Genomic DNA, 20,315 nt, shown 5'->3' on the forward strand with positions numbered 1-20,315 from the left:
AATGAATTAACAGAGGGCCGGAGATAAGGGACCTAGGGAGAAGGACTGTGAACGGTGCCACTAAGAAGCACAGCCCTACCTTCCCTACACCTCTACCCTATAGACCCTAACAATATCTAACTGAAAACAAAACTAGAGGCCCTAACTAGCTATCTATCTAAGCCTAAACCGGAACCTTACCTACCTGCTACAAAAAGACGTGGCAGCCGCTCACTCTTACCTAGTGTGTTTAACAGAGGGTTACCTACGTGATGAAAATGTATACCCCAGGGTATCTTACCTAAAGCCCTTCTCCCAGGAGCGGAAGAACACAAGGGGAGATTACAAGATCACAGTAAACCCAAACACAACTAGAACTAAGGTAGGTAGGTTGTCAAACAGAAGTACACAAACAGTAGGCTATAAGAAAACTAAGGTCAATCAACATCACAATCACATACAACATACCCCTCTGTCTCCCTCTAACAAACAGGGAACACAGACACACATATATAGGGGGAAGGCCGCCTGCTGATTGGGCAGGAGATGATTGGGGAGTTGATTGCTGATGGCAGCCAGGTGGTAGCAGTGGCAGCCAGGAGGATGGCAGGAGACAATGATTGACAGGACGAATGACAAGGGAGGGTGCACACAGCATGGACAGACACCTGGGGGAGACAAACATGAACAGTAACAAAGCACAGGACAGACACGGTTCATGACAAACATGAACAGTAACAAGGGCATAACACGAAGATGGCTGTTTCACTTCGAAAGATAATTTGGAATCCCCGGGGGGGTTAGCTAGGTAGTCGTACCTACGATGTAATCCTTATTTTGTTTCGTTTTGTTTGTAGACTTGGAGTGTGCGTGTTTGTGGGAGACTGCATTTAGCTGTTTGCTGCGTTTTGTGTTTCATGTGAAGCTGAGGCTTCTTAAATGTTTGGTCCATTGTATGTTTGGGTCTACGCCAAGGTAGATCTGTTTTTGTATTGGGATTTGAGGTCCTGTTTTACTGTTAAACCCATGGTTATGCTGGGTGTTTTGTTTTATGCTGGTTTTGGTTTGTGTACGTTAATGATTGATTTTCATGCTAGCTGCATTCTAGCTAGGCTACTGTTCTTGTTCTGCTCCAAACTAGCTATCTTCTCTGTTCTATTGTTTCAATGCTAGCTTTCAATGTGCTAGCTGGTTCATCCACATGTTGATTTACCCACGTGTTAGTTAGTTCTTCTACCCTCTGTGCACACGTGGTTAACTTCCTGTTTTGCTGCTTGTGTGAAAAAAAAAAAAGAGAGACTTCCTGTATCCTCTTCTCAATTTGAGGATCGACCATTTTGGCTTCTGAAGTCTGCCATTTTGGAGAAAAACAAATAAATAAATAACAGGATAATGAAAAAATAAAAAAGTATCTCTCAACACAGCAGTAATTTGGTTGACTGAACGTGTTTACTTTTTATTACATTGTTTGTTCTCATATTTTCTTTTAAAATGGGAGCTACTTTTAGTACACGAAAGCGTGAAACTTTTCTGGGTGGTGCCAAAATGTTGGCATTGAAGAATGATCCTACTGTGTTTGAGAATAGTGAAGGGACAGATAGGGATGATCTAGGCAGATGTAAGCTGTTTCAACCAGCCCCTGCTCCAGGCCCTATACATGAGGCCCCCCTTCCTGTTCTGACACCTATCCAAACAAGAGTTTTGTTGTTTCAGGCCACGTCCCTTGCTCCTGTCCAAACGTCCCTTCCTGTTGTTCAACCAACTGTCACCTCTACGCCTGCTACATCTCAGATAACACCCTTACCGTTAACTGGTACTATTTTTGGAGCCCCCTTACCCCAAACAAGGATGTCTGAAATAACGGCCCCCCTAGGTTATTACTCTTCTGACACCCCTCCCTCTGGGCCCTCTTCCATTGATCATATGGTTGATTCTCCTGTGTCATACCCTCCTGCTGTGTCTCACGTTCCAATTGGTGTCTCTGTGACCCCTGGTCACCTATTTGACACTTCACAGTCTCTGCCCCATCCCTTTGTTTCTGCTTCTAACTCACAAGATGACCGTCCAGATTCTGCTGATTCTGTTGAACATCTGGTTAATGAGTTTGGTAAACTATGCTTGCCAATAATCTGTCTGCTAAGTGAACAATGTGAAGCTGAGATCAAAAGGGACTCTGTGAGGCGACGAGCTGCACAGTGTAGGTATTTCAATAACATCGCTCGCACTAAGCAACTACCGATGGGGGACAGAAAAAAACAAGATGGAGGCTATAGAGATAATCAGGTATATTCACAACGAAACAGCAGGGTTTACAAATCTGATCAGCGTTGTTATTTCTGCAACCACAGAGGACATTTACAGAGGACATGTAGACTATATGCTAAATTTCAAAAGTCTTCTGTTAATACTCCACAGGGAGGTGGTTCCTGACTAGATGTAGGACAGGTAGACAGTGCAGTAGGAAAAGCTAGGGAGAGTGAGGGTGTACGTGACACGGGGGGAGGAAAGGGTAAAGGTAAGAGAAAGAAAAAAAAAAGAAAAAAAACATTCATATTTGCCAATATCTTAGTCTGATACATATTGTCTGACAACCCAATTTTGAGAATTTTGTTTTGTTTAAGATTTCATGTTATAACTGATTTCAGATGCACATTCATTGATTTTGAGTTTTACAGAGAACTGACGTTCCTGGACTACCGGATAAATGCCAAACCGGTTGGAACCGCAAGTATTTTAATAATTTGAAATGACTGCCAATTAAAGTTGAGTTAGATGATGCTAACTTCAAACTCAATTCACTGTATTGTCATGTTAACTTAATATGCTCAGATCTGTTTTGCAAACTAGTTTTCGGAGGTGTGACTCCAACGGAATTGATATCATCCAGCCCTTAGAGGTAAAACCGCCACACTACAATATCAAGCGCACAGCCTTTAAATAATTGGACATATTCTTGAAAAAAAAAAGAAAAGACATCACTCCAATTTATCAAAACTGTTTTCTATGATTTATTTTGTTATGTTTATGTGCCTCCGGCGCATAATTTCTAAGACCTGGGGCCTCATTTATCATTTTACACGGTCTTTTTCGCGATTTCAGGCGTACGCCATTTCCCCCCCCCCACATTGCGATCTATCAAGCCGAAAGGGCGAAAATGTAGTCGCCTTTCTACACGCTTTTGTAGGACACCTCTCAGGTTGTCGTACCGATTTACACGGTTTCCTACACCCTTTTTGAACACAGGGGGAACTGGCGACGCAGGTGGTGCGTCGGTGAATTACAATGTTTGATGGAGAGAATAAGAGCGACAGTTTCTGAACGCACAATCATGTAGGCTAATAGCCCAATTCAGCACAAACATATATCGCAATGCAAGATTAGACGTGTCCTCTAACCGGCTCATTCATGGTCCGATATGGATTTGTTCCCCAAACTGAACCTATGCGCTGTCCCAAACCTTTCCGCGCTATATGTCACACACCTAATGCAGGCACTCCATCAAACGGCAATAATTGACCAATTAGATTGTCATTAATATGTGATCATGTGGACCTGTTTGCTGTTTGGTAAGCATATAAATGACAGTCCTCCTGTGCGTAATGCGAGCCTAAATAGATCCGGCGCTACTCGGCCTACTGGCCGAGATAGAACTCCAAAGAGGTGACGGCGATGGCGACTGCACCCACATAAGGGCACCATCAGTGAATGGATACGTCTATGTGAATCGCTAAAATGTGCACACTATAAATACCCAAATCATATGTGACGCCGACATGCTCATCACAAGTGTAGTGGCACGGTGGCCTGGCTCCACGCATGACTCATTCATCCTGGCGCACAGCAGGGTAGGGGCTAGACTGGAGGCAGGCGCTGCGCGTGACGGCTGGCTTGTTGGTGTGTGCATAGCCAAGATACATATTCTTTGTCTTATTTACTTTAATCTTTATTAGCATTTTCCATCCATACAACGACAATACAATAAAACATAAAAACTTACAATAACAGCTTATGGGTACTTCCATCCATGCAGCTTTTTTTTCTTACTCAAATATGACAATTTTAATATTAGTGGTATCATCACACTTCCTTCTATAATCCATCAATTTTTCCCATCTCCCTTCAAACTTTCCTTCCTGCATCCTCAATGCATAAATAAATCTCATAAATCTCCTCCACACACCCACCACTGCTCCTTGGTTGGGGGTTCCACCTTATACCAAGCCCTCATTATTGTCTTTTTACTAGCAACCAATAGTACTTTCACTAGGTATCTGTCCCCTCCTTGTACATCATTCTGTTATGTTTGCCAAGATGTATATTCAAAGCTGATAAGAATGAGAACCAGTCAAGACCCCACCACAAAATGAGGACCCAAGCCCTCAGCCCCCTCCCCGTCATGAGGTTTACCAGCGGGGCCAAAGGGCCCACACTGAGGTCATGCGCCAGCTATGAAGACACAAACAAGTAAGGTTCACATTTCTACCATTTTATTGTCTGTTGGTGGGTGACTGTGTGAGGTGTGTGAGTTTGTTTGTGAGTGAATGTGTGAGGTCCGTGAGTGTGGTAGTGAGTGACTGTGTGAGGTCCTTGAGTGTGGTAGTGAGTGACTGTGTGAGGTCCGTGAGTGTGGTAGTGAGTGACAGTGTGAGGTCCGTGACAGCATGTGTGAGGGAATGCAGTGCAGTGAGGATGTCCTGTTGGCTCTGGTGGTGTAGTGTGGTGACCTCCACCAACTGCTGCACAACTGCCCCACAACTGCCCCAATCCCTTCTGCCATTTCCCTCTGGGCCTCTAGGGTCATGAGCCTCCAGCACAGCATCTGAGAGGAAGCCCAGCCCTCAGGGACCCTTGAGGCAGGGACGCTGGCAGCCGGAGGTGGAGGCGTGGGCGGTGGAGACGGAGACGGAGGCGCTGGAGATGGCACTGGAGGTGGAGGCCGGTGCGCTGGAGGTGGAGGCACTGGAGGTCGTGGCGCTGGATGTAGAGGCTGCAACCGGCGGGGGCACGACCGTCAGGTCAAGGACCACTGCAGACTCCCCCTCCTCTGAGTCCCACCCCACGTCAGAGTCTGGAGAAACAATTTCAGTCATTTTCTTTGAGTTTGTCTGTTAACTTGATTATGCATTAAACATTTTATTGTGTAGCCATATTCAATTGATATGTTTTTCTGTTGGCAGCCAAATAAATGCTTAAGTGTGATTTACCGGGTGATTTAGATGAGAGTCTTAATTTCCCAGAGGGGAAAATGTTTAATGTGGTCTAACATTATGAAGTGGTCATCTGTGTTATCGTTCCCTGTTTTTGGTCCTAAATCAATCATAGCCTACCACAGAATGTGTGGAATGTTTGCTTTCCTCACAGCCACATAATACAGAATGTCCGTGTAGCCTACGCCAAATACAGGATGCCCGAAACGTACAGTAGGCTACCTAAACTGTAGAAGCAATCAGACAAATGTAGGCTCGTACAAATAGCTTACCTTCCGAAGATGATTTTCTTTCCTCGCGTGGACCTCACCAACAAGCACATGCACCTCCGTCTCCGAAAAGTTTCTCTTCTTTCCGCGTTTTTCCATAAACGTATTTGTCTTTCCTATGCTCCACGCTATATTATGTTGGTTCCTTCCGGGGTATCCACGTTGTGCGCTGTCATAGTTTTGACCATATATGGTTGAATTTGGGCGTGGAGAGGGCGGAACACGGGGCGCGTGCGCGTCCGCTCTCTTCTCCGCCACCGTCGGATTTTCTGTGGTGAATTTGGCGCAGCAGCGTGTACGCCATTTTTGATAGATCCGAAAAGCGTGTAAATATTCTCGTCATACGCTACTTTTCGCATTTTCCTCATTTTCGTCGTACGCCCTCTTTTACACCTGAATTTACACGCTCTTTGATAAATGAGGCCCCTGGTGTTACCCACAAGGGTGGTGAGAAATTGGAATGTCTTTTATTTTGTCTGTCTTTCATTTTGTCTGTCTTTTATTTTGTCTGTCTTTTATTGTATGTAAACTGCCCATGCAGCTCTGGCTGTGCGTCTGACAGCCCACAGAGACAGCTGCATGGTAAAACAAATGTGTCACGTATTATTTCTGAAGTTTTTTTACAGAGTAGACACAGGCACGGGACGAGAGATGGAGCTACTCCAGGAATTGGATACACCAGGTGACTCTCCAATAACCGGGGTAACCGACTTCCCATTTAGATGGGCTGACACCTTGGTTCGTGGGGACGCTGGTCAAACGCCTCACCCCCACGTTGCCCAACTGACTGTGGGTAAGAGATAGATATGATCTAGGCTAAATTTTAGAATAGTAACCAAGTGGTTGTCAGACCCAAGGAACCATCACATCCTAAGCGTGCTCATAACTCTCTGTCCTCAAACGCAGAAATGTGGTTATTGAAATTGAGCTCAACTTATAACACCCCTAGTGTTCTTTTGAGAACGGTTTAGATAATTATATTTGTTCAGGCTTTGAGAACCGCGTATGAAGCTATTCGTTTAATGTTATTTTGGTTTGAATAATGCATTTTTTCCATTTGTTCACCCTGATTTAAGGGAATTTTTGCTTTTACCTTTAGAGGGCGTTGTTTTACATAATGTGTTAGCGCTCCTCTTTTTAAATGATCAATTTCTTGTTAGAAACAAGGACTCATGGTTTGATGAGACGGATGTGTTGTTTTATTTTAGGAAATGGCCATAGAATTTCTAAGAACTAAATCTAATTGGTGCGTGAGCAGGTTAATTACCTTGGTCATGTAATAATGATAAATAAACAAAAATGCACTGCTTGGGACTAGGCTGCTGCAGAGTCTATCCCTGATTTTGCAGACATAACCCTCATTAGACAAAAGCTAGCTCCACTTGACAAGATTACATGGACTGACGAGCCCGACTGGCTCTAACAATGACTTATACACCCTGTTTAAGTATTTCTGACTAAAAAGACTTGACTCTGTTAAAAGGACTTGTGTCCTACTTGAAATCAGTGGCAGCTACCACTGGCGCTATGTTTTAGACCTAGTAGCACTGCGCACGCTGTTTTGTCCATGTCCTGCATGTTGTGTCTATTCTTCTTTTACATCGCACCTACACACAGCGTGGCTGCTGCTTTAATAGAATGAACTGTTGACCGTACATTTCAAAGATGCACTGTTCTTAACTCTGCTTCCTCCTCCAGAAGGCGGAGAGACATGACTCAACATAGTGAACGAGATCAATTAAGCCACGCTCAAACCTCTCAGATATTCTCCTCTCTCACTCTGATTTTGAATGTGACTGAATGCTCATTTCATAGTTAGCATAACCTATACTGCATCTTCCATGCTTTCATTATGTTTTCAAATTAGCACACTGACCAGATCATGTTTCAAAAAAGAGGGGTAGTGAAGGATGTTATCACGTTAACTGGTCGTTGCTAATGAAACAGACTAGTAGCAGTAGTGAAGAAGGTAATGAAGAAGTTGGATTGAAGGTAGTGAGGAAGTTGAATTGAAGGTTGAAGGAAATTAGAAAGTAGTTGAAAGAACAAGATGCAGAGCTGAAGAAGAAACTTAATGTGTAATATTTTAAAATGGTGGCAAAGGCCAAGCTCCTATTGAAACCTCTGATCCTGTGTCCATAGGTAGTATGGCTGCTAACTCCGCTGCTAAAAGCTGCGGCGCTCTCCTGTTTTGTCTATGCTGTCTCATCTGTGGATTCACAGGTCTCTCCTCCCATGTCTCTGAAAGACATTGCCGACCTGAGAGAGCCGACCTGCATCATTTCCAACCAGGCCAGTGGGTTGTGATCCGAGACCTGAAACCACCGTGCCGTTGGCTGGGCCCGTACCAGTTCCTGCTGCCAACCCAGGCGTAGCAGAGAGGACTTTGTGGGTACACGCCAGCCACTGCAGGCTGGTTCCAAACCAGGACGAGGCACCCGGCCCGAGGAGTCAACAACCAAGATGCAATATCCTGTGTCACCACCAGGGCGAAAGCTCACTCTCTGGTCTTCTCAGATGAGAAATCAGACAAAGAATAACGCACTACTTTTCCTCATTGCTGTCAGGATGACAACTCTGACCACCACTCCAGCAAAACACAATCATGGGCCACCACACTGTGGCTTCCTCTGAGGAGGAGCTATTGAAAGAAGTGACCTTGCCTGTCACCTCCTTCCCAGGATCGTTATGGCAACATGGACAAGCGTTTGTCCTATTTGAATGTTGCACTCCACTTGACTGTTGGGTCTATACGGTAGACGAAGATGAATGGAAAATACTACATTCTACATATATAAGATTTGAAAGCAACAGAGATTTCCAGGTTATACTGTTGAAACTGTGACTGGAGTTTGGTTTAGAGTGGGTATAGAAGTATTGAAAATTCATAATTATAAAGTTGATCTTTGTAGAGCTGTTCCAGACTATTCTCAGGGTACTGTGTTTAACTGTGTTTAACTGCTCTGCACCTAACTACATCAACCAAGTATTAAAATGAGACCTAACAGAATTGCATCCACAGGGTTGAACTTGAAAAGCGAGTTAAACAATTTGAAGTGACCTCTTCAATATATCACAGCATGTATTAATATTTTCAGATACAACACATAGATTAGGACAAATTAATGTTTTAAGCATATTTATGAGATGTGAAATTAAGGTTCAGAGAGCCATTCCAAATGGCGTATTTTTGAGCTATAGGGAAATAGCGTATTCAACTTTAAATTGCAACAGTGTCATATGGATTATTATGGATCATATGGTTATCTTGCTCATGTAATTTCCAGGATTAAGAAGATTGATCACACTCAAATGCAGGTAATTCATCAGCAATCAAACAAGACACCATAGAGCTGTCTCGAATTTTCAATTTAGTTTCAGTATATTATTTCTCTCATGAACGCATGACACATGATCGCACAATACCAAGTAATTTCAGCCTTAGCTAAAGGAGTAAATTACATGAAAAAGATTTTGCTACAAAATAGACTTCCCTTAGAGATAATACTGGCTATATCTGCTGTTCGTTTAGTTCAGATCCAAATGCTACATTGAATTCTATGAAGCAAACGATAAAGGTATTCAGATCTTAAATAATGTTCCTAAATGGAATGCTTTTGCAAGTCCTGGATATTCTCAAATATGTGTGTTTTCAGTTGTATGTATGTTTTTCATCGTTATTATTTTTTAAATATTCTTAAGTGTATGTTTAAATGCTGTTCCAGATATGCCTATGCTGCCTTAATAATGATAGAAAAAGTTAAATTTACTATTAATTCAATTCAAGATCTTAATGATGTCTGTGCCATTGACATTGACTATTTGGAATATTTTGATACATAATCTGTCTAATTTGAATTTAAGGGTTTTCCTCTAAAACGAAGAAAGAGGTTTTTTCCCGCTCATTCATGAATATATGATGTCTTAGATTAATAATCATGTTATCTTTTTACCTTGCTTATGCCAAATTAAGGTGAGGAGTTTTGGTACGTGATTGCATATGGGAAGAAAATGATCTTAGTGTGTTAAATAACTGAGTTTGTTAATCTTTATTATGCTCCACCTAGTGGAGAAATAGATTGCTTCCTTTCCATATGTGTAGAATAGGGTTTTTGCCAAAGATGTTGGATTATTTTTATGATAGGCCTATTTTATAATTTGATTCCACATTGTTGATTCTTTCATTTCTATTATAGTTGTGGATATTTAATCCACAAAGTGGGGAATTGTGAATGAATTTCAAGTCTCAACAAAGTGTTCTCGGGTCGGCTGTAGCTCAGTTGGTAGAGCGGGTCGTTCAATGATCGAAGGGTCAGTGGTTCGAATCCCAGCTCCGACTGTCAACATGTCGAAGTGTCCTTGAGCAAGACACCTAATCCCAAATTGCTCCCAATGAGCAGGTTAGCACCTTGCATGGCAGCTACCGCCATTGGTGTGTGAATGGGTGAATGAGAGGCCATTGTAAAGCGCTTTGAGTGCCGCTAAGGTGGAAAAGCGCTATATAAGTGCAGTCCATTTACCATTTACCATTCTGTTTTCCCCCTTGACTGTTGTTCTAAACTTTGTAGTTCGTCCTCATTGATCACTCTGTTAGAACTACAAATTCCTCCCTGTGTGATATCACTTCCCTGTCTTCCCCCTGAAACTATGTCACTTCCTTTTTCACTGTATAACCTTACGACCCCGTCCTCCCGTGAACTCACACAAGCCCGGATTCACTTCCTGTGCTCTTGTCCGACTCTGCAGAATCGTAACATAGAATAAACTATTGCCTTTGTTTAAAACCAGCTTGATCGACCACTCAACGTGTTCTTTGACAACCTAACTAAACCAAGGATAAAATCCTTAACAGTAAACTCTGAGAAAGGAAGTGGGTATATGTTACAGTTTTTACATTAGTGGTGTTTAAAGAAGGGAGTAGGCCTATACTGTGGATAAAGAAGTGGATAGACCCCATGAAGACCCTCCACTACACCACTGTTGTTTACCATATCTGCCAGAGCTGGTATCGATACTGTGTCGGTCTGTCATCTGTTACTATCATGGTTGCAAAATGTCCTCAAACTGATATGAGGAAATTAACTTGATAAGTCGCGCTGTCATCCTCCCCAGACACCTGTGTGTGAAATGGACCAGTGACACAGTGACATGTAGCGATGACACTATATGTAGTTTTACTTCAATGCGTGCTGTACTTATGTATGGATGTTTTTATGTGAGTATAGGTGCCTCAGCATCCTGAATATGTAACAGATATATCCCCATGAAACACAATAAATGCCGATCCATGTCCGTTTTGTTATTTTGAGTGATATAACACAACTCTCAGCTTGTGCAAGTTGAGAGGTTTGCCCTCAGTGAAATAAGAGAGATCTTTGTGGGCAGGTCAATCTTGGAATTTTAAACAAGCCCATCGCCACCACAAAACCAAAGCCTTGCTTTTAAATTTCAACTTTATTAAATGAATCCTTTATACCCAGGGTTCTTTGGTGAATGCATTGAATATGGGACAGTCGAGATGCAGACATGATCTACTTCTTGGGGCAAAGAGGCTCCTCCAGCTAACTGTTCTCCTGTTTGAGGCGTTCATGATCCTGCTGCTGCAGGCAGGGTAGGCCTAGCACCAAACCCTGCAAGCAAGGATGACCCCTACTCTTTAAGATAGACCCCAAGAACCCAGGATGATGTGAGCTCCTTCTGATAGACCCTACCCACCATGAATAACCCCTAGCCTACATCTTGACCTTCAACTAATCTACTTGAGCTCACTAGCATAGGCACCAGTAGGGTGATGATCCTTCCATGCTCCTACATATCTTGGGTCTGTGTGGATTGTTATTAGGAAGAGCCAATCCTGATTTTAGATGTCTTTTAGATCTGATTTGTCTGACCTAGGAAGTGTAACCCTCCTGAACTAGTTTGTGTGACATGTTCCACCAGCAATAACCTACAGTAGTTGTCTAGGTAGCTTTTAGCACCTACTGTAGGGCAGACCACATTATCAATGTACTGATGATAAAATATAGTCTACATTTATCAGTCTGGAGCAGCAGCACACAGGATCACAAGGCCCTACAGAGAGTGGTGTGGTCGACTGAATGTACCTTAGGGGGCCACTCCCCCACCTTGAGGACATCTACACTAGAAGGTGCAAGACCGAGGCCAACAGAATCCTGAAGGATCCCAGCCACCCAGGCAATGGACTGTTCTCTCTTCTTCGGTCAGGGAAAAGGTACCGCACACATATGGCAAACACAGACTCAGGAAGAGCTTCTTCCCACAAGCCAGCAGGCACCTGGATGAGTTCAACTAATGTATACAGTGCCACTATATCTTGTGTGTCAGAATATCTAGTGTATATGACATCACCACACATGTAAATGCAGATAACAGTATTGTATATACTAATATCTCACCCCCGGGATTATTTATTCAAAGCTATAGCATGTACATAACACAGCGGGTATGTATATCCATAATAGCACATCACGGAGCCTGCAGCTACATTTCACTGTAGTTCCAAGATTGACTGTTAATGCCCACAAAGATGATTGAATTTGGTCATAACTCTTATTTCACTAAGGGATCATGGTATGGGCAAACCTCTCAAGTTGCACAAGCTGAGAGTTGTGTTATATCACTCAAAATAACAATGTAGTGATGTAGTGGAGGGTCTTCATGGGGTCTATCCACTTCTTTATCCACAGTTTAGGCCTACTCCCTTCTTTAAACACCACTAATGTAAAAACTGTAACATATACCCACTGCTTTACTCAGAGTTTACCCACGTAGGCTATTTAGTCACCACTACCCCCCTGCTTAACAGGGACTTCTGCTGGTCATCTTAGTAAACTGACCAGCGCGGCAACAGCACTTGCTATTTCCAGGCTATTAATTCACACTTCAACTAAATAAAATAATGTGTACATTAAATCCATCCATATATATATATATATATATATATATACGCTACCTGCGTGTTAATTAAACCTTGAAAGATGGCCATTCAATGCAATGGACTTTTATTTTGTAATGTTTGAACACGTTTTTTCACTTCCCGTGAAGCTAGACTGGGCCACGTGACCAACAGACCACGTGATTCCATTCATTCATTTCACCGTTCGAAACAAAATAATGAATATACCGCGATAGACAACTGTGGGCACATTCTTCAGTCCAGATAACTGTGAGTACATTCTTCAGTCCCAAAAGGAATAATGATAAAAGGAACGGACGGAGAACCACATTTTGAAAGTGGTTTTTCCATTATTGCTAGACTGGACCACGTGACCAACAGACCACGTGATTTCATTTATCCATTTCACGGCTCGAAACCAAATAATGAATATACCGCGATAGACAACTGTGGGCACATTCTTCAGTCCCAAACAGTGTTGGGCAGTAACGCATTACTAGTAACGCGCTACAGTAATAATATGTGACAGCGGCTGGTGATTTGGTCCGCAACTCGGCAAACCCCGAAATGCGCTAGAGGGCAAAATAAATCAAAAAACGTTTTTTTTTTTTGTTTGTATTACCAAAGTTGAAGTTGTGAAGAACCCACTTACTATAACAGACAACAGTTTTAGGTTCACGAAATACATATAATTAGTCTGCAAACTAAGCTCGTTTTTAGCTGATTTCGAGCCGGGCTTGGGGGCGGGCAGATCGATTAGCATGATTTGGTTTCATTGGCTATTGCTTCCGGGTTCTCCGCCCCCTACCCTTCCCCAACACGCCGGTTTTGTTTACATTCAGTCCCAAGTTAAACCATGGATGCTACAGTTTTTGCTAAAGAGAAGACGGGGATGGCATCCAGGGCATGGAAAGAGTTTTAAGAGCAGCTAAAACTCCAGCAGAGCAGGACTCGTTCGTACACAGAGTTTTATTCTTGATGACCTGTGATACAGAGATAACTGTATCAGCAAAGCAAGTTGCTACCAAGCGCAGAGTTGCGTCGAACGAGGTACCAGATTCACACCACCGCTAAGCATTCTGCTTTGCTTTGGGGTAAGCTGATCTTTATACTATCTGTGCTGTTTACATTACATTAACGTTAGTCGTTTAGCAGAAGCTCCTTTCTAAACAAGTGACTAAGTCTAGCTAGCATAACAAAGGCACTAGCACTAACTAACAAAGGCTAGCTAGCTAACGTTAGCTAACATGCTAGTTAGCTGAGCTAGCCCTTTGTTCCTAAACTAGCCAGCTAGTCTATTTAATCAACACATTCTGGTACTATTTTATCTATATGGAGTGCCAGTACTGTGGGCAATAGTTTAATGTACTTTCTTCCTTCTATTCTATTGCAGTTTTGATGCTGAGAGACCTGGCATGGTTGTGGCCAGACAACACCGTGATGCACCGGCAGTCGAGTTTCAGCTGCTGCGCAAGCCTGATGTCCTGCCCCCCAGAGAAGGTCTTCTTGTGCAAGCCCCACCCGGACTGGACATGGCCAGACAGACGTATCTCTTTGACAAGATCAGAGAGTTCTGTTCTGATGAGGGACGAGACGTCACATGTCCCCCGCCAAACTCCACAGCAGCTCAGAACAAGACTGTCCGCTTGTAGATTCACTGCAGATCATCAGGACGGACAGCACTGCAGGAGAAAGGCCACAGCCTTTTCCTGTTTGTATACTGAAGCGTTGCTTGTTCTCTTGCACAGACTTGCCCACACTTGCACAGACTGCATTGTTAGAATATTGAATACTGAGCTGAGTACTGTTGTTATTACCTTGAGTATTGAGCTGGGGACTGTTATTACTTTGTTGTACACTTGATCACAATGAACACTATGCACCTTGTCTATAAAACAGACAACTGACTGTACACTTTAACTACACTGTACACTTAGACTGTTGCCTTTTTTTGTACACTTTACTACTTATGCTTGTACTTTATATCATGTATGTGACAATAAAGAACGTTAAATATGAACTTAATCTTATATTGTGTTGTGAATGCAGTTAAGAACAAGATTAATACTGACTCAAAGAGTGTGGGGTCATCAGTGAGAGAGCACCTCACTTGGCAGCCACTCTCAGGTAATACCCCAAGTTGACAGCCACTCTGACAGATAATGACAGATCGTCCAGTGGGGGAGTGGCTGGGGGTGCGGTTACCAGGCTATTGTTCACGCCCATTACCTGGCAGTCAGAGGTGTGAAAATGTTGGAGAACTTTGGAGGAGGAATTCTCAGCTAAGTTGATTTAGCAGTACTAGCATTCAAATAAGCATATCTTCTTCAACTATGTTCAGATTTCAATGTATGAGACCTCATTTGAAAGCTTACAATCTGCACTTTCATAATCTGTTAAAAACTGAAAAATGACCTTTGCCTAGTTGAGGACCAAATTACCAGCGGCGGTCACATATTACTTTTTCCAGTAACGAGGGGTGTAGCGAGTTACTAATCACATTTCAGTAATAATATTACAGTTACTTGCCCCCAGAAAGCTCGCTACTGCATTACTTTTGTCATAGGCCTGCTGTTTATTTATTTTCGTTTTACAAAGGGTGAAATAAAGTTTTGATTTCAGATTGAAGAACGTTCCGCTCATATCACGTCCCGTCACATTACCAGGCAAGCAGCGAGCGAGCGTAGCTATTTGAACATGACGACGTTAACATTCCATGGCTGGAAATACGCACACTATTTCGATTTCCTGGAACTGAAAGACAACAAGAATGTTGTCGTCAAGTGTAAACTGTGTGTAAGTTCTACGAAGACTCTTTCTTGTGCCAGAAACACCACCTCAAATCTCCTGAAACATTTGCTACGCCAACACAGCAACATGAAGTTGGTGGAAAGAGAACCGGACCGTGATGAGCACGCTGCAAAAGGTAGTCAATATGGAAAGTAATATATTACATAAGTAACTAGTTACTTTTGGCTGGGAGTAATAAGTAAAGTAACGATATTACTTTTAAAAAGGGTAATGAGTAATAAGTAATATATTACATTTTTTGAGTAACGAGCCAAACACTGGTCCCAAAAGGAATAATGATAAAAGGAACGAGCCGAGAACCAAAAAAAGGCCATTTTGGAAGAGGTGTTTCCATTATTGGTTTAGACACAAAAAACAGAATTATGGTCGATTTACTGTTTATTCGTTTTGAAATTATAATGGAATAAGGAATTATACGATGATACCCTGACCGTTTCACTTAACTGTAATATTAATTATTGTTATATAATCTGTTGTTAGTCCTAACTAATCGTTGATGCATTATATTTAGCACTAGTACCAGTGTTGGCTGGTGAGGCAAATCCAAGTTAGCTAACAAGAAGCAGTCTAATAGCTACGCTGTAGCAAGCTACTGGAAGACAACAAATGTCATCACTAATTTAAGTTGCTGCCTATTCTTGCCCAGTGTAGCATGTTGTACTGTAGTTGGAAGTGAAAGTGGTAGTGGAAACCAACCCACCACAAACATACAAAACCCAAGACCTTACGTTAGTGTTGTCACATGCCTAGCCTATAATTGACCACACCACTAGACATAGATTGGCATAGAAGAGAACATTTATTACATAACAGGTTAGCATCATTGCTGTTTACAAGCCTTATAAAAAATAAAAACAGAAATACAAATGTGTGTACGGGTCTTGATCCACTGGTAGCATGTCAGGGGTAGCCTACCATTTGTAGGGATAATCATGCAGTGCCTAGGTAATCATCCAGATATGCAGGTACTTCAGTCTGCATTACTACACCTAGGTAACAGTGTTTTGGCAGTCCAAACAAAGACACATGTCGGTACATGGTAGGTCGTTGGATTTACATGTGCATCTTCCTTTCACACATTGTGTTTTTTTGCAGGAGCAGTACACAAGCTCCAAGATTACAACTGGGGCTGGAGGAAGTGACATCCAGTCGATCTCAAAGACGTCTCCCTCTATCTTCCAGCCATGGTTCATTGGTGGAGGGATGTCTGGCTGGCTCTGCAGGGACCTCCTGTATATGGCTGCCTGGTAGTTCGCTCGCTGAGTGTGTTTATGCAATGCGTCCTTATTTGGAGGTAGACTTCTGTCATTGCACTTTCCACTCTTAAACATTTGACACCTTGCAAAATTGACATCCCTACAGCCTTTAAGGTCATATAGGTCACAGGTAAATGCCTCTGTTTGATCATACAGCTCTTCTGGTAGTTGGAAAGCTGTTCCCAATGTTTGGAATGTGACACAATGCTCTCTGCTGGACTGAAGTATCTTTACTGCCTTGACTTTTCCATTACCATAGAACGCACTAACTGTATCACAGCCTGTGAAACAGTGGAGGCCAAGCAGTGCATTAGAGACTTCATCACCAAGGTGGTTGTGTATCCTCTGGACAGATATGGTGCGTGCGTTTGCCCCTTTCCCTGTGTGGAAGTACAGGTTTGCTCCTATTTCCTTGCAGAGAGCGATGGCTAGTATGAACACATCAGTGTCGGGACTGCTGATCACAACATGTGAACTATACTGTGAGGCATTCGCACAGTGAAGCAACAGTCGGGTGTCTGCTTCCTCCTGTATTAAATTTTGTACAAACCTCTGGTCTTCTGTATTGTCTTTTCCTTCCTCTTGCAGGCTCTTTCTATGTTTCTAACATTAGCATATTGCATGTAGCATTCTTTGTGGTACCCTGCATTTGCTGGCACATCTGGAATTTTACTGTCCTCTTGCAAATTGTAGTTTTTAACAGCCCTTTCTGCAATTTCACTTTCTGGGCACTGTAGATTAACCCACTGTAAAGAACTATTTACAAATTTCATCGAACTTGCCTCTGAAAATGTTATAATTTTGGACTCTCTACAACCATGAAAATGCATGCAGCACTCCATATTTCTCACAATGACATTTTCCCACACTTTTTTTATATAACGGTAATAGCACAAAAAAGGTGGGAACAAAAATATTGTAGCCATGTGTACTGTAGTTTTTAGGGATCATTCATTGGGTGTTGATTATTCATTGGGGGGGGGGGGGGGCGTCGAGGGGGGCGTCGAGGGGGGCGTCGAAGAAGAGGGCACCTGACTGGGACGTTTGAGAGACATAAGTTACCAAGACTTGCCAGTTGACACTGATCTGTTTTATAGAGGTGGACAGCCGTGGGGAAGATAATAAAATTGTGCTGGTTTGGATAAAAGGAAGACTGCCCACTTGACATTCATTCATGCTTGCTAGCGCTTTATAGAGCGATAGCACTCAATGGTTCAGTGATAGCGAGCTCTTAGCGTCACAATATAAAGACATATCGGGAAGAGAAAATATACCAACATCAACATAAATACACCGAAATGAAAACATTACACCGGGAGCACAATCCTAAGAGTTTTAATAGCATTTTAGTTACTGTCTTTACCAACGATCTTGACATACTAGCTTACATGCTTAGGTTCCCAGCGGCACTCATGCTGTCTGGTGTTTACATTTTGACAGTAACAATAGAATAAGCTATACGTAGAGGTATTGGCCCCGCATAATTTGACAATGTGTATTTGTTCGACCTTGCAACTGCTTGCTAGCTGGTGGCTAGCTAGCACTAGTTAGCTCATGTCACGCTAGTTTAGCTAGCACTAACGTTGGGGGAATAGCTGCAGAAATAACCCATAAGAAATGTTTACCACGGTAAGCTACCATGTACCACAACATGGTATTTTGGACATGGTAGCCTACTATAATGTACCATGGTACAGTACCGTGGTACTTTCATCATGTACCACAAGACAATATTTTCAACTGTATGGTACCATAATGTACCATGGTGAATTATGGTACATGTACCATAGTGATTTCTGGTACTTGTTTGATGGTATAAGTTTCTTGTACCATGGTACAGTTGAAAAAATATACCATTTGTAGGCTACATCACTATATGCAAAAAATACCACAGTTGAATAATACCATAGCTGCATATTGTTTTAGAAAGAAGATGCACTTGTTAGTTCTGGCAAGTAGTAGTACATTGGCTCTTCCTACGTTAAATGCAATTATTGTTAGTCGCTTTGGATAAAAGCGTCTGCTAAATGGCTGTAATGTAATGTAATGTAATATCAGAATTCAATTTTGTATACAGTAGGGCAACAAAATAATAAACACACCCAAATTAATGGCAATACAATTCTTAATTATTTATTCTGAAGAAAAAACAGATGACATCATGCCCCCTGCAACAGGAATGATTCAGCAACAGTAATCCATGAATTATGTTTTTATCTTTTAACCATGAAATGCAATATAAATTATCCCTTTTTACTATTTTCAGTCATGATATTTGATATTTATCTTATTTATTGAAGCCTAATCATTTATTGTGCACTGAGATGTGCTACAATCTCCTTTTGTTTACTAGGACAAAAAATAGGTAAAGATCAAAACAGAAAAATGTATTAAATATCTAAGGTATGCTAGAGTATTCTTCAGTATAATTCACTGCTGCAGCATGCACAAAACTGGAATAACGTTAGCGTATAAGGTGGTTTTAACACCCGCACTTGGGAGGGGCGGTCGGAACGCCCAAATGCAGTGACAAGACTGATTTCGGGGCTTGTGTTGCGACATTTTAAACTGCAACGGAAAAGTAACCAACTCTCATACAATTACATATCATAGAGTCTACCTACATATTTTCAGCTTGCTATGTGCATATATAGTTATATAAAAACAACCACAAATCATCACTATGAATTCTGTGAAGTGTCGCCCTGAAAATATTACATAGCGATGCCTCGTCATTGTATGAGAATTCCATATTACTGTACCAACGTTACTGTACATAGGAGTTGGTGGAATGGGAGTTAACGCAGCCCCCCTCCAGGATTCCAATTCGCAGCGCTATCGTCAAAATTAGCAACGCCGCTAGATTTGAAAAACTGAATTATTTAGAGAACACTTTGAGCTACAAAGTAAGCTAAATTGTTATCACCAAACGTTGTCTGGTTGTATACATTTACAGTTTTTGTAACATTGTCGCCTCAAAGTGGGTGTTAACGTAGCCCCTTCCACTAGCGTTCTCTAGGAGGCACCACAAGACGTTTGTTTTGCAAGCTTTATCATAGGCTACACTTCACTAACGTAGCCTACATGGCTGTCTCCTGGCATTCAAACCAGAGTTGACTTTCAAGGAGTGTAACTAGTCTGTATGATATCTGGCTAAATAAAATGAATAATAGACCAGACCATAATAATACACAACTAAAAGGCCTATGTATGTATGCGTTACGATACGTTAGCTATGCTGCTGTAACGTTACTCTAACTTACTGGCTTAATTGGAATGGACACTTATGTAGCTGCAGAGCTACTGAGACATATAACAACGTAGCCTACTACCTGCAGCCTGTATTACAGGAAATAAACTAAGCTAGTAATGTTTGAAAGATAAAGAGGCATATAACTAAAGGAATTCCTCCCTTCCATAGATATCTATGGGTCCTCCAGCTGCATGTTATAGATGTCACTGTTGGAGCTTTAGAATTTCAATGATGGGTTTTTATCCATAGAGAAAACCTGATGTATGAAGAAAACTGAGATAATATTTAATATGAATTATAAATAAATAAATGCATATATTTATATTTTAATCCCTCTCTTCTCTCCAAAAACTGAGGAGGACTGTCCTCCCCTACCTCAATGGACGAGCCTCCTCTGGTATGCAGAGATGGGAAAGCCAGCTTCAGAAGGTAAAAATACTAACCAGTATTTGCTCTGATCATGCACTAAACCAGCTGATTTCACTAATTAGTTCCCCTACCTGGCTGAATTAATAGTTATGTTAATTAGATAGGGCTTCACTTTACCGAGCAGTCAGTGCAAGCCCCCAGGATCAGCTTGGCGCATTGAAGCCACCATGGGCTTTCAGGCCAAGCTCGGTATTG

The sequence above is a fragment of the Borostomias antarcticus genome (genome assembly GCF_949987555.1).
Source record: "Borostomias antarcticus genome assembly, chromosome: 3".
NCBI classification, from domain to species: domain Eukaryota; kingdom Metazoa; phylum Chordata; class Actinopteri; order Stomiiformes; family Stomiidae; genus Borostomias; species Borostomias antarcticus.